The sequence below is a fragment of the Pristiophorus japonicus genome, chromosome 15 (genome assembly GCF_044704955.1).
Source record: "Pristiophorus japonicus isolate sPriJap1 chromosome 15, sPriJap1.hap1, whole genome shotgun sequence".
NCBI lineage: Eukaryota > Metazoa > Chordata > Chondrichthyes > Pristiophoridae > Pristiophorus > Pristiophorus japonicus.
In genome coordinates this window covers 74,674,291-74,688,771 of record NC_091991.1, presented here as the reverse complement: position 1 = coordinate 74,688,771, position 14,481 = coordinate 74,674,291, and the positions used below count along the sequence as shown (strand labels likewise).

Here is a 14,481-nt window from a genome sequence, read left to right as displayed (position 1 = left end):
TCCTCCTCAACCGCCTTCTCCCTGTGGCTGAAGAGCTCCTCCCAGAGTCGCAATGCGGATTCTGCCCACTAAGAGGCACAATGGACACGATCGTCACCGAGCGATTAAATTCAAGAGAAATTCAGGGAACAACACTAACCTCTGTACATGGCCTTCTTTGACCTGACAAAGGCCTTCGACACTGTCAACCATGAGGAATTATGGAGCGGTCCTCTTCAAATTCGGCTGTCCTCAAAAGTTTGTCACCATCCTCCGCTTGCTTCATGATGACATGCAAGCCGTGATCCTGACCAATGGATCCACTACAGACCCAATCCATGTATGGGCCAGGGTGAAGCAAGGCCGTGTCATTGCACCAATGCTCTTCTCGATCTTCCTTGCTGCTCCATCTCACCTCATCGTCAATAAACTTCCCGCTGGAGTGGAGTTAAGCTGTAGAACAAACGAGAAACTGTTCAACCTCCATCGCCTTCAGACCAGATCCAAGGTCATCCCATCCTCTATCATCAAATTACAATATGCAGATGACGCTTGTATCTGTGCTCACTCGGAGGATGAACTCCAAACCATCGTCAGCACGTTCATCGTAGTGTACGAGGGCATGGGCCTAACATTAAACATCCGTAAAACAAAGGTCCTCTATCAACCTACACCCACCATACAGCACTGCCTCCCGATTATCAAAATCCACAATGAGGCCATGGACAACATGGACCATTTTCCATACCTCAGGAGCCTACTGTCAACAGGGCAGACGTCGGCAACGAGGTCCAACATCACCTTCAGTGTGCCAGTGCAGCCTTTGGTTGCCTAAGGAAGAGAGTGTTTGAAGACCAGAACCTTAAAACTGACACAAAGCTCATGGTCTACAGAGCAGTAGTGATCCCTGCCCTCCAATATGCTTCAGGGACATGGACTATATACAGCAGGCACATCAAAGCACTGGAGAAGTACCACCAATGCTGCCTCCGCAAGATCCTGCAAATCCATTAGCAGGTTAGGCGCACCAACGTCAGTGTTCTCGCTCAGGCCAACATTCCCAACATTGAACCATTGACCACTCTCGATCAGCTTTGATGGATGGGCCATATCGTCTGCATGCCCAATACGAGACTCCCAAAACAAACGCTCTACTCGGAGCTCCGACACGGCAAGAGAGCCCCAGGTCGGCAGAGGAAATGCTTCAAGGAAACCCTCAAAGCCTCCTTGATAAAGTGTAACATCTCTACCGACTCCTGGGAATCCCTGGCGCAAGATCGCTCAAAGTGGAAGAGAATAATCCGGGAAGGCGCCGAACACCTCGAGTCTCTTCACCGGGAGCAAGTGGAGACCAAGCACAAACGGCGGAAGGAACGCACGGCAACCCAGGCACTTCACCAAACCGGCACTTCGACCAACGTCCCTTCCACCACCGTCTACTCCACCTGTGACAGAGACTGTAGGTCCCGCATTGGACTCTTCAGTTACCTGAAAAGTCATTTTTAGTGTGGAAGCAAGTCATCCTCGACTCTGAGGGACTGCTGAAGAAGATTCACACTCCATCTTCAGTGCTGTTGTGAAGCCGTTTATCATGATGCTAAAGATAGCGTGTAAACAGTAGCAATGTCACCCAGAAGTACAAACCCCCCAGCAGCCGACGGTTTGAGACCCAAACTGCGGATCATGTGCCCGCCCAATTCCGCATCCCTTTATTTCCCCTTTCCTTCAATCACCTATGTAACCTGTTCTTAAATGTTGACATGATCTGCTAACTCCAGTAGTACAATCCACGGCCTCATAATTTTCTGTGGATAGACAATTTCTCCTGCTCGCTATCCTAAGTGTCTTCCATTTAATCTTGGCCCAAAAATTGCAGTCAGCGACACAGCTATTTCATCCTGAAAGCCAGGAGGGCAGCGTACAGCCAATGGTCACAAATTCTGTCAAAACAAAGTCACATGCACAGAAACTTCTTTCTGTCTCTTCCATTGGAATAACATTAGAATTTAAAAAAATTAAACCAGTACTTGGACTTATTTCATATATCAGCATTTTGTTAAAATGATGTAATAAAATACCAACAATAATTTGGTGTTTGTTTTCCACTTTAAGGTTAAAAAAGATAATTTGAGGTCAATGGAAAGATTCTTGTCCTTTGACTGTTTACTAAAGTGAAATAAATTGTTTAGCTGTTCAACCTTCGATTGAGGTTAAAGCAGTTTCTATCACTTGGGAAATGTGTTAAACGTTACATTATTTATATTTCATTACTAAGGAACTCATTGGCCGAGAAATTGCAGTCAGAGTCTTCCGACCTGAAAAATATCTACGAACTTACCTGGTGGTCCGGGAGGTTCGGAGACGCTCCTGGGCATCCAAACAAAGACCTGCGTAGAGACCCATGTACCCCAGTGATTTAGGCGTTTCACACGCGTCCCTGGGATCATGTGGGCAGGCCCAACCAATCAAAGTAGGGGTATTCCCATTCATACTTGTGCTGAATTCCGTATGTACGGAATCATCATAAGTATGAATGAGAATACCCCCCAAAATACACAAACACTTAAAATACATTTTTTTTGGATCACATATTTAAAATTAATCCAAATGGAATTTAATTAATTATTTAAAACAAAAATTTGATTTTTTGAATTTTTTAAAAACATATTTTAAAGGGTCTAACAATAAACTTACCTTACTTCACAGGTTTTTAAATGTTTAAAATTATTGGAAAAAATTTATTTTTCTGTCCTTTAAAAGTCTCACGCTGATAAAAGCAGGCCTTGTCTACTTGGTTATGCAACAGCTGACAGCTTCTTAAACTCTCTTTTAACAGTCATCAAAGAGCCCATCTCTTCGCCCACGGAGGCCCTTTTCTTCTGGATGCGTGTGTTCCGGGTTTAGGCGCATGCGTGACATCTACGGGAGAGTGCGCACCTCGTACCCGCCCATAGGGGCAGCAAATTCAGGGCCATTACTTTTCTTAATTGCACTAAGGAGCGTTGTAGAGTGTTTTGCTAGCCCAAAGAATTACCTGTGCTGCACTTCAAACATTCCGGCTTTTTAAATTAAAGATGTGTTCTGATTTATTTTATGTAAATCGGATAAGTTTTTTTATTCTTTTAAAGCTAGTATTTAGTATCCTGTCACAGGTCCATTACGAAGGATTGCGATGCTACAGCACTGAAAGGCGTTGGCAGTGATCCATTGGATTTACTACACACTATGCACGGAGCACACCAGCTGTGGGGCAGCTTTAAATGTATTATATAAAATAATTAATTACAAAATGGTTTTATTTCAAACATTTGGAGGAAGTATAAATGATTTGTGCCGAATACCCAGTTCTCGATCATACAATTGGAGTGCAGAAAACATTGATAATTTTGAATATTAATTGTCATATTTTATATTTTTAATGTTTTTAAATGTTGCCACTCGGTACATGTATTTTATTCCAGAGTGATACCGGAACGGTTAACAATTCTTTTAGATGCACTCAAATGGATTCCTGCACCTGCTTTCACTAACCGTAACAGTTTCGAATGTAATTGTTAGGCAGTTGGGCAATTGGCTCAACTCTGCTCCAGCAATTGGAATTTCCAAGGCAGATTGCAAGTTCGGGATTTAGTGCAAATGCATGCGGAAATCCCGAACTTGCGGTCAATTTCAAAGGCGGTATGACTGCATACTCAGAATAGGCCGTCATACCCACCAGGGAATCTGCCCCCTTATATTTACGTCCCTAATTCTAGACCCGTCAACCACTGGAAATGGTCTGGGCTCACAGTATATGAATAATTTGAGATACAGCATTTGGCAAATGTAACATGCTTGGGAGGAAAAAGGTCACTTTGGACTCATGGTTTCCATAGCTCTCCATCACTGGGGTTTTCCTGCTTCCATTTCTGGGTCTGTTGTAGACTTATTCATAGAAATTGATCGCTATCATTGATAGAAATTGATCGCAACTCCATTATCATTGTATCTATGTAAACTAGAGGTGATCCAAAACTTGGCTGCCTATGTCCTAACTCGCACCAAGTCCCGCTCACCCATCATCCCTGTGCTCGCTGACCTACATTGGCTTCTGATTAAGCAATGCCTCAATTTCAAAATTCTTATCCTTATTTTCAAATCCCTCCATGGCCTCGCCCCTCCCTATCTCTGTAGTCTCCTCCAGCCCCACAACCTCCCGAGATGTCTGCACTCCTCTAATTCTGCCCTCTAGAGCATCCCTGATTATAATCGCTCAACCATTGGTGGCCTTGCCTTCTGTTACCTAGGCCCCAAGCTCTGGAACTCCCTGCCTAAACCTCTCCACCTCTCTACCTCTCTTTTCTCCTTCAAGATGCTCCTTAAAACATACCTCTTTGACCAAACTTTTGATCATCTGCGCTAATTTCTACTTATGCAGCTTGGTGTCAAATTTTTTATCTCATAATACTCCTGTGAAGCGCTTTGGATTGTTTCATTACGTTAAAAACACTATATAAATGCAAGTTGTTGTTGTTGTTTTTATCATGTGACTACCAGCATGGTAAAAGGTGACCTAGATCGACCTTGGTCTTTTCTCGTCTAGCAATTCCTATGTTCCCATGTCTATCTCTTTCTACTCTTTATTGTTTTGTAATTTTAAACACCTCTATCAAATGACCCCTTCAGGCCCAACAAAAACAGCACCAATTTTCTAAATCTTTGTATTTGTATTTCCTCACTTCGGTATCCTAGTGAATCTCTGCTGTGCCCAGTCTACTACCATGACATTGAATTCCATCTGCCACTTTTTTGCCCATTCACCATCTTATCAATATTCCCTTGTAGCTTCCTTCAGTCTTCAAAATGATTTATTATGCCTCCTATTTTAGTATTGCTTGAAAATCTAGACACCACTACCTCTGGTCCTGTATACAAAGTACTGACGTACACAGTGAATAGAAACTATATGCATTCCAGTAGTTGTCACAAAAATCTGTTCTACTTGTCATTTACTGCTGGTTTTGAGGGTCACAGAAAATCCAGCCTCTACTCTAGGTAGGAGAGCAACTCAGGAAGGAACTCTTACCAACAGTTGAGGTATTTCTGAGTACAAAAGCAAGAGGTTAATGCTAAACCTTTATAAATCACTGGCTGGGCCTCAGATAGGGTATTGTGTCCAATTGTGAACAGCACACTTTAGAAAGGATGTCAAGGCATTGGAGAGGCTGCAGAGGAGAATAATATCAAGTATCAGGGACTTCCGTTATGTGGAGAGACTAGAGAAGCTGGGATAAAAACAGAACATGCTGGAAACACTCAGCAGGTCAGGTGGAATCTGTGGAGAGAGAAACAGAGTAACGTTTCAATGACTTTTCAGTGTTCTCTTTGGAGCAGAGAAGTTTAAGAGGAGATTTAATAAAGGTGTTCAAAATTATGATGGATTTTGATAGAATAAATAAGGAGAACCTGTTTCCACTGACGGGTAGGTTGGTCACTGCACTGCACTGAAGTGTCAGCCTAGATTTTTGTGCTCAAGTTGATGGAGTGCAGCTCGAACCCACAACCTTCTGGCTCGGGCGGATGTGCTACCCATTGAGCCACAGATGACACTGAGGGCAGAAAGCTAGACAGTTGGGAATTTGAAAGTGTCATGGTGACAGCACAGGAGGAGGCCATCTGAGACTGAGACGAGGAGGAATTTCTTCACTCAGAGAGTTGTGAATCTTTAGAATTCTCTGCCCCAAATGGCTATGGATGCTCAATCGTTGAGTATCTTCAAGGCTGTGATAGATAGATCCTGGCCTGCAAGACCATCAGCAGGCCCGGGGCCATTGGAGGGTGCAGTGTACGAGGCCTACCACTGCAGGGAGCAGTGCGTGCTGCTGCAGGAGGACGATGGCTGCGTAGCCAGGTCGCTTATGGCAGTGGGGGCAGGTACAGCAGGAGGGGCGAAGGAGCGGCAAGAGTTTGTAGAGGGAAGTGACCGGAGCCCAGGAGAGGCGCGAGTTTGGGGCTCAGAAGAGGCGAGGGCCCAGGGGCAGCATGGGCCAGCCCACACTGCGATATGTGTGCGCACTAGGTCTGTGCAGCAGAGCAGGTCTCCAGTCGTCTTGGTTAATCCTCGCCAACGGACCAAGACCTAGCTCTGTCAAGCCCGTGTGGTGACTGGTGTGCAACGGTCACCACACGTTAAAAAAAATCCAAGCACAGGCATCTTCCATTCTTCACGATGTAGTTCGGGACCTGGAATATTAGGTCCTTCATTGAAACACCTGTGAACTCATCCCTTTTTGGCATGGAAGCAAGTTATCCTCGCTTCGAGGGACTGCCTATGATGATGATGAGGTTGGTCACCAGAGGACACGGATTTATGATAATTGGCAAAAGAACCAGAGGGGAGATGAATAGAATTTGTTTTATGCAGTAAGTTGTTATGATCTGGAATGCACTGCCTGAAAGGATAGTGGAAACCGATTCAATAGTAACTTTCAAAAAGGAATTGGATATATACTTGAAAAGGACAAATTTGCTGGGCTGTGGGGAAAGAGCGGGGGAGTGGATAGTGAATTAATTGGATAGTTCTTTCAAAGAACATGATGGCCTCCTCCTGTGCTGTAATTCTATGAGTGGAATGCAGTTGGCTGGATATGAGAAAGTGAATGGATTGAACAAAATTGAATTATGGGAATTTGTAGAAAAGCCTCTTCATACTGCGTTAACAGTTTTCAGGAGGTCAGTCAGTGCTGTAGTTGTGATTTATCTTTTTCATTTGTACCAAGTTGCTAACAGATCTGCTGTACAGGAGCCAGGAGACCTGCAAAGCAACGTGTAAAGCACATTGATCAGAGCAGTAAAACTGAAAACAGTATGAAGATAGAACGATGACAGAAAAACATTGTACAACTAGAAAGCTGATCTAGTGACGATAGTTTAAAGACCAGGAGCATCTGCTTACCAAAAACCACATTAAATACACCTGCTAATTCCTTATTCTTTTGTAGTAAATTGTTCTGCACAACATTCACTTTTCTTCCTCCTCTTAAAAAAAAATTGCCAAAAATTGTAGTATTTAATAGCCCATAAGTGCGGTCAGCAGCGAAGCAAAGGCGTTCACCACTGACCCCAAAGAAAGCCGCCCACAAATATATTGCGATCTCTGTGGCGAAAGATTTGGACTTTTCGACGTGCAATTGGGATCAGTGTAGTGTAGGGGAATTCCCTGGAGCTCGCTGCTGTGATGTCAACAAGCTGTCTAAGCAGCCAATCACATTGCAGAATTCTCACAGACAGGGAACCAGGAAGTGAAGAAGTTATTTTTATTCTTAACATTTTAACAATATTACAGAGAGAAAAACAAAGATTGGGGCTCCCACATGGGGAAAAGATGAACCTGGAATAAATATGAACAAACTGTAAAAAAAATGTATATATTTTAAGTTTCTTAAAAATGTTAACTTTTATTATAATGGTTAAATTTGGCATTCAACAAAATTAAAATTAGTTTTTCAGGGCCATAACGTTTGTTTAACAGTCAATATGCTGTTAAAACCCCAGTTACACCTAATCCAACAAGGCACAACATTTAATGAGGTATTTAACAGAAATATTACCGCAGAAAAGCCCAAGTTTTCATCAGTTTCATTGATTTCCCTGCTTAAACTGATTGCCGGCTATAGGGGGGGTCTGCAGTGCAGCCAGTGTCGAAGTAGTGAATGACTGATCGCAACTTTAAATGGCACGATTTTGAAAAGTTTAGATGAGCAAAAAGTCTTGGTGTCCATGTATACAAATCCTTAAAGGTGACGGGGCATGTTGATAAGGTCGTACTAGGTCCGCGCAGCAGACCAGGTCTCCAGTCGTCCTGGTTAACCCTTGCCACTGGATAAAGGCCTAGCTCTGACTAGTCCGTGTGGTGGCTGATGTGCATCGGTCACCACACGTTAAAAAAATCCACGCAACAGGCATCTTCCACCCCTGGAGTTCAGGACTGGAATATCGGGTCCCTCATTGAAACACCTGTGAACTCTCAACCCTTTTGGTGTGGAAGCAAGTCATCCTCGTTCGAGGGACCGCCTATGATGATGATGAAGGTGGTTACAAAGGCATATGAGTTAGAACATCAGAACATAAGAAATAGGAGCAGGAGTAGGCCATTCGGCTCTTCAAGGGTATATAAATAGAGGAATAGAATATAAAAGCAGAGATTATGCTAGAATTTTATAAATCACTGGTTAGTCCTCAGCCAGAGTATTGTGGACAATTCTGGACACCACACTGCATGAAAGATGTAAAAGTCTTGGAAAGGGTACAGAGGAGGTTTACCAGGATGCTACCAGGGATGAGGGTCTTCAGTTATGAGGGGAGGTTGGAAAAGTTAGGATTGTTCTCTTTGGAACAGAGGTTAAGAGGTGACCTAATCGAGGTTTTCAAGATGACTAGAGGTTTTGATAGAGTGAATAAAGAAAAACTATTCCCTCGGGTGAGTGGGTCAATAACCAGAGGTCATAGATTTAAAATCATTGGCAAAAGATCTAGAGGGGAGATGAGGAGAATTTTTTTCATGCAGAGTTGTCGGGATCTGGGACATTCTACCTGGAAAGGTGGTGGAAGCTGAGTCCATCAATAATTTTTAAAGGGAATAAGACAGGTACTCCAGGATGAGAAACTTACAGGATTACGGACAAAAAGCGGGGATGTGGGATGACTCACGACTGCTCTTTCAAAGAACCGGCACAGACACGACGGGCCGAATGGCCTCCTCCTGTGCTGTACGTTTCTATGATTCTGTGAATGTCCAAAGTACTAAGTGAACGGATTTACAAAAAAACTTTTGTTGAAATGACCAGACAGTTTCTGTGTTATTTCAGTGTATCCATAACTACAGCAAGGCAAAACCGATCATTGAATACACTGAATAAACTAGCGTGAGCACAGAATGTTCCATTGCACAAATATGGTAGAATTGAAAAACCGCAGGGACTGGCACCAGACTATTGATCTTTCTCATCCTTTGCTTTTTTTGCTTGCTTTTTACAAGACTGAAGTTCTCTATCTTTGTGTGTAGATGCATTTAAGGGGGAGCTAGATAAGTACTTGAGGGAGAAAGGAGTAGAAGGATATGCTGGTAGGGTGAGATGAAGTAGGGGTGGGAGGAGGTTTGTGTGGAGCATCAACACTGGCACAGACGAGTTGGGCCGAAGGGCCTGATTCTGTGCTGTAAATCTGTAATTTTATATAACTCCAGGCTTTCCGCGTTACGATGCACATGCGCTAAATCCTGAGTTTGCGGTCAGTTTTAAAGTGGTAATAATAGCGAATGCTGTTCGTTCACTGTTATTACCCATCGCAGATTCCGGGCCATTATGTGTGGATAATAAAAATTACTGTAACAAACCTTGACTGAACTGCTTAAAGTGCAAAACAGGAATTCAACTGGTAAAAAGGCAAGATGTGCCCCAAATGGTAATGGTATCAGTAAACAAAACATTAGAGACCCTCACATTTTTATTCATATGCAGCAAATTCATCAGACAGCTTGCAATTGCTTCATCAAACTCTGAGTTGGAGTCAATGCTGGCAGTGGAGTCCACATCAGGCCATAGATTTTCTCCCTCCCACACCATATCTTTAGTGAGGACCGGCTCAAGCCACCTATGAATTGTTTTGTTGCAGGAGTCCCTCTAACTCAAGCTGGTCCCCAGTGCACAGCTCAACACCATTAGCTCTGAGAGCGCTTCTCGGCCTTTTGGCTAAGATCAAGTGTAGTATCTATTCTTATCAGTTTAATATCTGATACGTCCCCTATCTGGGGACCAAATATTAAATTGATTTTTGGAACAGGGAGATGGAACAGGGGCTTGCTCCGTCCACTCCACGCACCGACCTGGTATTGCAGTGTTTCCAGGAACGGTGCAGCTTCCCCTCTCGGCCTTTTGGCTAAGATCAAATGTAGTAGCGCAAAGTGATCTTTGGCGCTGGAGTTGATCTGACAAGAATGAACAAAAAAAAACACCATTAGCTCTGAGTTCCTCTCAGAGTCACACAACATCTTGACTTGGACACACCTTGCCATTCCTTCATCGGCATTGGATCAATATTCTGGAATCCCCTACCCAACACCATTGTGGGAGGATTGTCACCATCATCATAGCAGTCTCTCAAATCGAGGAAGACTTGCTTCCCCTCTTAAAATGAGTTCTTAGGTGGCTGAACAGTCCAATATGAGAGCCATAGCCCTGTCACAGGTGGAGCAGATAGTCGTTGAGAGTAAGGGAGGGTGGGACAGATTTGCCGCATGCTCTTTCCGCTGCCTGCACTTGATTTATGTATGCTCTTGGCGATGAGACGCGAGGTGCTCAGTGCCCTCCTGTATGCACTTCCTCCACTTAGGGCGGTCTATGACCAGGGACTCCCAGGTGTCAGTGGGGATGCCGCACTTTATCAGGGGGGCTTTGAGGGTGTCCTTGTAACATTTCCTCTGCCCACCTTTGGCTCGTTTGCCGTGAAGGAGTCCCGAGTAGAGCATTTGCTTTGGGAGTCTCGTGTCTGGCATGCAGACAATGTGGCCTGCCCAGCGGAGCTGGTCAAGTGTGGTCAGTGCTTCAATGCTGGGGATGTTGGCCTGGTCGAGGACACTAATGTTGGTGCGTCTGTCCTTGCAGGAGATTTGTAGGATCTTGCGGAGACATCGTGGTGGTATTTCTCCGGTGACGTGAGGTATCTACTGTACATGGTCCATGTCTCTGAGCGAGACAGGGGGGTGAGTATTACTACAGCCCTGTAGACCATGAGCTTGGTGGCAGATTTGAGGGCCTGGTCTTCAAACACTCTTTTCCTCAGGCGGCCAAAGCATGAACTGGTGCACTGAAGGCGGTGTTGAATCTCGTCATCAATGTCTGCTCTTGATGATAAGAGGCTCCCGAGGTATGGGAAATGGGCCACGTTGTCCAGGGCCGCGCCATGGATCTTGATGACTGGGGGCAATGCTGTGCGGCGAGGACAGGCTGGTGGAGGACCTTTGTCTTACAGATGTGTAGCGTAAGGCCCATGCTTTCGTACGCCTCGGTGAATACATCGACTATATCCTGGAGTTCAGCCTCTGTCATTCGTTGCCATTCCTTCTTTGGCATTGGATCAATATTCTGGAATCCCCTACCCAACGCCATTATGGGAGCATCGTCACCACAAGGACTGCAGCGGTTTAAGGAAAAGTGAATTGATCTTGGTAACATAAGAACCATCACTTGACTGTTGTCCAAATGTTTGCAGTAATGGAATCTGTCTGGAAACTAAAGCTTTTTCCTGATGTGATAACTGCTGGTGTAAGTGCCTTTTATTTCTATACAAAGGGGATGTATTTTAGAAAACACTGATGGTTCACCAAATGTAAACTTGAGTACCGACGACCACAGAACAGCACAAGTTAGATCAGTCACAACACAAGTTTAGAAAGAAAGAAAGACTTGCATTTATATAGCGCCTTTCACGACCACCAGAATTCTCAAAGTGCTTTAAAGCCAATGAAGTACTTTTGGAGTGTCGTCACTGTTGCAGTGTGGGAAACAAGTTTATTTTATGCAAACCATAGACAAGTTCAATCCCATTTGAACTGTGGGAGCCCAATTACATATGCTAATGATTGTCCTGTCTCTCCATGGTGGGCCACTCTGATGTATAAACGGCAACGGACGGCTACACGGCAGGTTGTGGACATGTCATCCCATTAGGGAAATGCTTTCGATTCAAGTCAGATTTCATTAGTGCAAACTTCTGGGCAACAGCCAAGTGCTTGCAATATAGTTTGTAGATCTTTAGAGGCCTATAAGATAGTGAATGTAGTGGAAAAGATTAATCCTGACCATGATTTTAAGATGAACAATTAATGCAAGACAAGAGGGTGTAGGTTCTGTACAGTCTACTAAACGGCAAGCTCAGTATTCGAGTCAGGAAACGCTTGCTCAAAAAGAGAGTGATTGAAAGGTCATCGACCTGAAGCGTTAACTCTGTTTGTCTCTCCACAGATGCTGCCTGACCTGCTGGGCATTTCCAGCATTTTCTGTTTTTTAATAAGAGTGTTTAATACCTGGAATGGTCGAGTAGTAAAGTAGTGAAAAAACTCTAGAGTCATTAAAGAAGTAGTTGTGGTGGGAGGGAATAATACAGGTTTTCATTGAAGAATGAGTGAGGTGGCCTAAATGACATCCCTCATTTTTACTTATCATTTGTTTTCTAACTCTAAAAGGGCCAAGAAGTACCTTATTTTAAACAATAAACATAGAAACTCTATAAATAAACCAGTGTCTATATCTGAAAGGAGAAGATTTGACTATTGACTCAAGTGAGGCCCCTTCGTTTGAACTGACATGCAAATCTATATTTTCTCTCATGTAGATTGATCTGTGTCTTCGATTTTGGTTTCAGGATCCAACGTTCAGTTTTTCTCTTCCTCAATATGTGTAATAGGTCTGTTATAACAATGTGTGTAATAGGTTTGTTATAACAATGAGGATTAATAATAGAGTGGCACTCACTGTGAAATTAAGAGGCAGTCGCTAAGCTTGCATCGTTTCTGTTGTTCGTAAAGCCTGTGGCATTGCTCACTAAGCATATGCACATCTGCGTGTGTGCATTTGCACAAACTAATTGTGTAATGTCTCACAAAATGTGACTTATTCAAACACCAGGAAGGTAAAGTTACTTTTAGCTTTCAGAGTTGTAATGTTGTAATGTATTTCCTACATTGCAACAATGACTACACTTCAAAAGTACTTAATTGCCTGTAAATTGCTTTGAGATGTCCGGTGGTTGTGAAAGGCGCTATATAAATCCAAGTCTTTTTTAGGTGGAAAAATAAATTTAGTAAAGCCCAAGGAAAGAAACTTCCTATTGTCTGATGCAGATTTTCTGTGCCTTAGATGTAGGATAAGTGTCGGGAGTGTAAGTGCTGTGTACACGCTTGACTGAATATTGTCTCATGCACGAAGAATACATTTGGTACCATAAAGTGCCTAGGTTGTCCAAACATTGCAGATCTGTCCAGATTATCTGGCAGAGTGGTGCAGGCTTTTTCAGCAGCAATACATTGGGGAGATCTGAATTTTAGAAGAATAAACTCACTTTTAACGGTTACATTTCAGTAAGTTATATTCATATTTCCCTGGCTTTTGTGAAAAATTCATAATTTCTCATTTAAATCCTTTACAGAAGTACTTTTGGTTGGAGTGTGACTCATCACTCTGCTGGCTGTCTCCACTTCCTTTAAATGCTCTCTCTGTCAAGTCAACAGGATTTTGTTATTAGCAGAAATATCACAGTATGTGCCATGAGGGCACAAGTATCAAAAGCATAAACGGAAGTGAGTTTGTGCTGTAGGGGCAGAGGGATGAGCCACACTGTGACCACAATTCCAACTGTAAAGGATTTAAATGAGAAATATTGGCCCAGAAATTGGGGTCGGAAGCTTCCCGCGGGCGCAGGCCTCCGACCCGAAATTTTTTAACAAACTTACCTGGTGGTCCGGGAGGTTCAGAGACTTGTGGTCCTGGGCCTCTACCCGAAGACCTGTGTAGAGACCCACGTATCTCAGGGACATAGGCGCTTCGCACTCGCCCCGGAGATCACGTGTGCCGGCCCAACCAGTCAAAGTAAAGGTATTCCCATTTATACTTGTGGTGAGTTCCGTATATGGGAATGGGAATACCCCCAAAAATACACAAACACTTCAAATACATTAATTTTACCAAAACGGAATTTAATTCATTCATTAAAACAAAAATTAAATTTTTTGAACAATAAATTTACGTATTTTAAAGGTTTTAAAAATAAACTCACCTTATTTCTCAGGTTTTTAACTGTTTAAATTATTTAAAAAAATTTATTTTTCTGTCCTTTAAAAGTTTTACGCTGATAAAAGGAGGCCTGCTTTCATCAGCCATAAGAATTTCAAGGGCATTCGCCGGGCAGAAGTTGGGCAAGTAGCTCAACTCTCCGCCACGGAGGCCCTTTACTTCTGGATGAGTGTGATCTGTCGACAGACCACAAGTTCCGGGTTGAGGTGCCTGCGCAGTGTATGCCTAAACCCCGAACTTGCGGGGACCCAACGGACATGTGCGCACCTCGAACGCACTCGTATGGGCCGCGAATTCGGCGCCTATGATTTTTTCAAACAAAAAAGGAGGGAATTATGAAAATTATGTTACTTAAATTTAACAGTTAAAAGTGGGGTTCATTTTGACTTTGGCTTATGGTAAGAATGCACGCCATTGTTATATTATGCTCTTGATGGGTGGAAGGGTAAATGACTCAAACCAAGTACAGCAAATTAACAAGTGCATCCAGGGTGCAATCTGTTTCAGGAATACCCTGTTTCTATTGCAGAACCAGATTGTGTTGGGTCCTGGTGCTCTGGAATTCACTGCATTTACACTGCGGGGCAGAATGCAGAGCAGGAGTGCAGCGAAGAAGCAACTGTACGCGCTCTCTGTCTGCCTATGGCTTGAATAAAATATTGGAGTCTCTGCTGCC

The 14,481-nt window shown here is 43.5% G+C and overlaps 1 protein-coding gene and 1 non-coding gene across 4 annotated transcripts in view; both read left to right on the top strand.

Moving 5' to 3' along the window:
• The window catches only part of LOC139280852 (ataxin-7-like protein 1), a 464,769-nt gene that overhangs the window by 60,070 nt on the left and 390,218 nt on the right, over nucleotides 1-14,481 (top strand). The window lies entirely within an intron of this gene.
• Nucleotides 9,688-9,878, top strand: LOC139225935 (U2 spliceosomal RNA). The gene has a single exon (XR_011587182.1). It is a non-coding gene; the product is annotated as a U2 spliceosomal RNA (small nuclear RNA).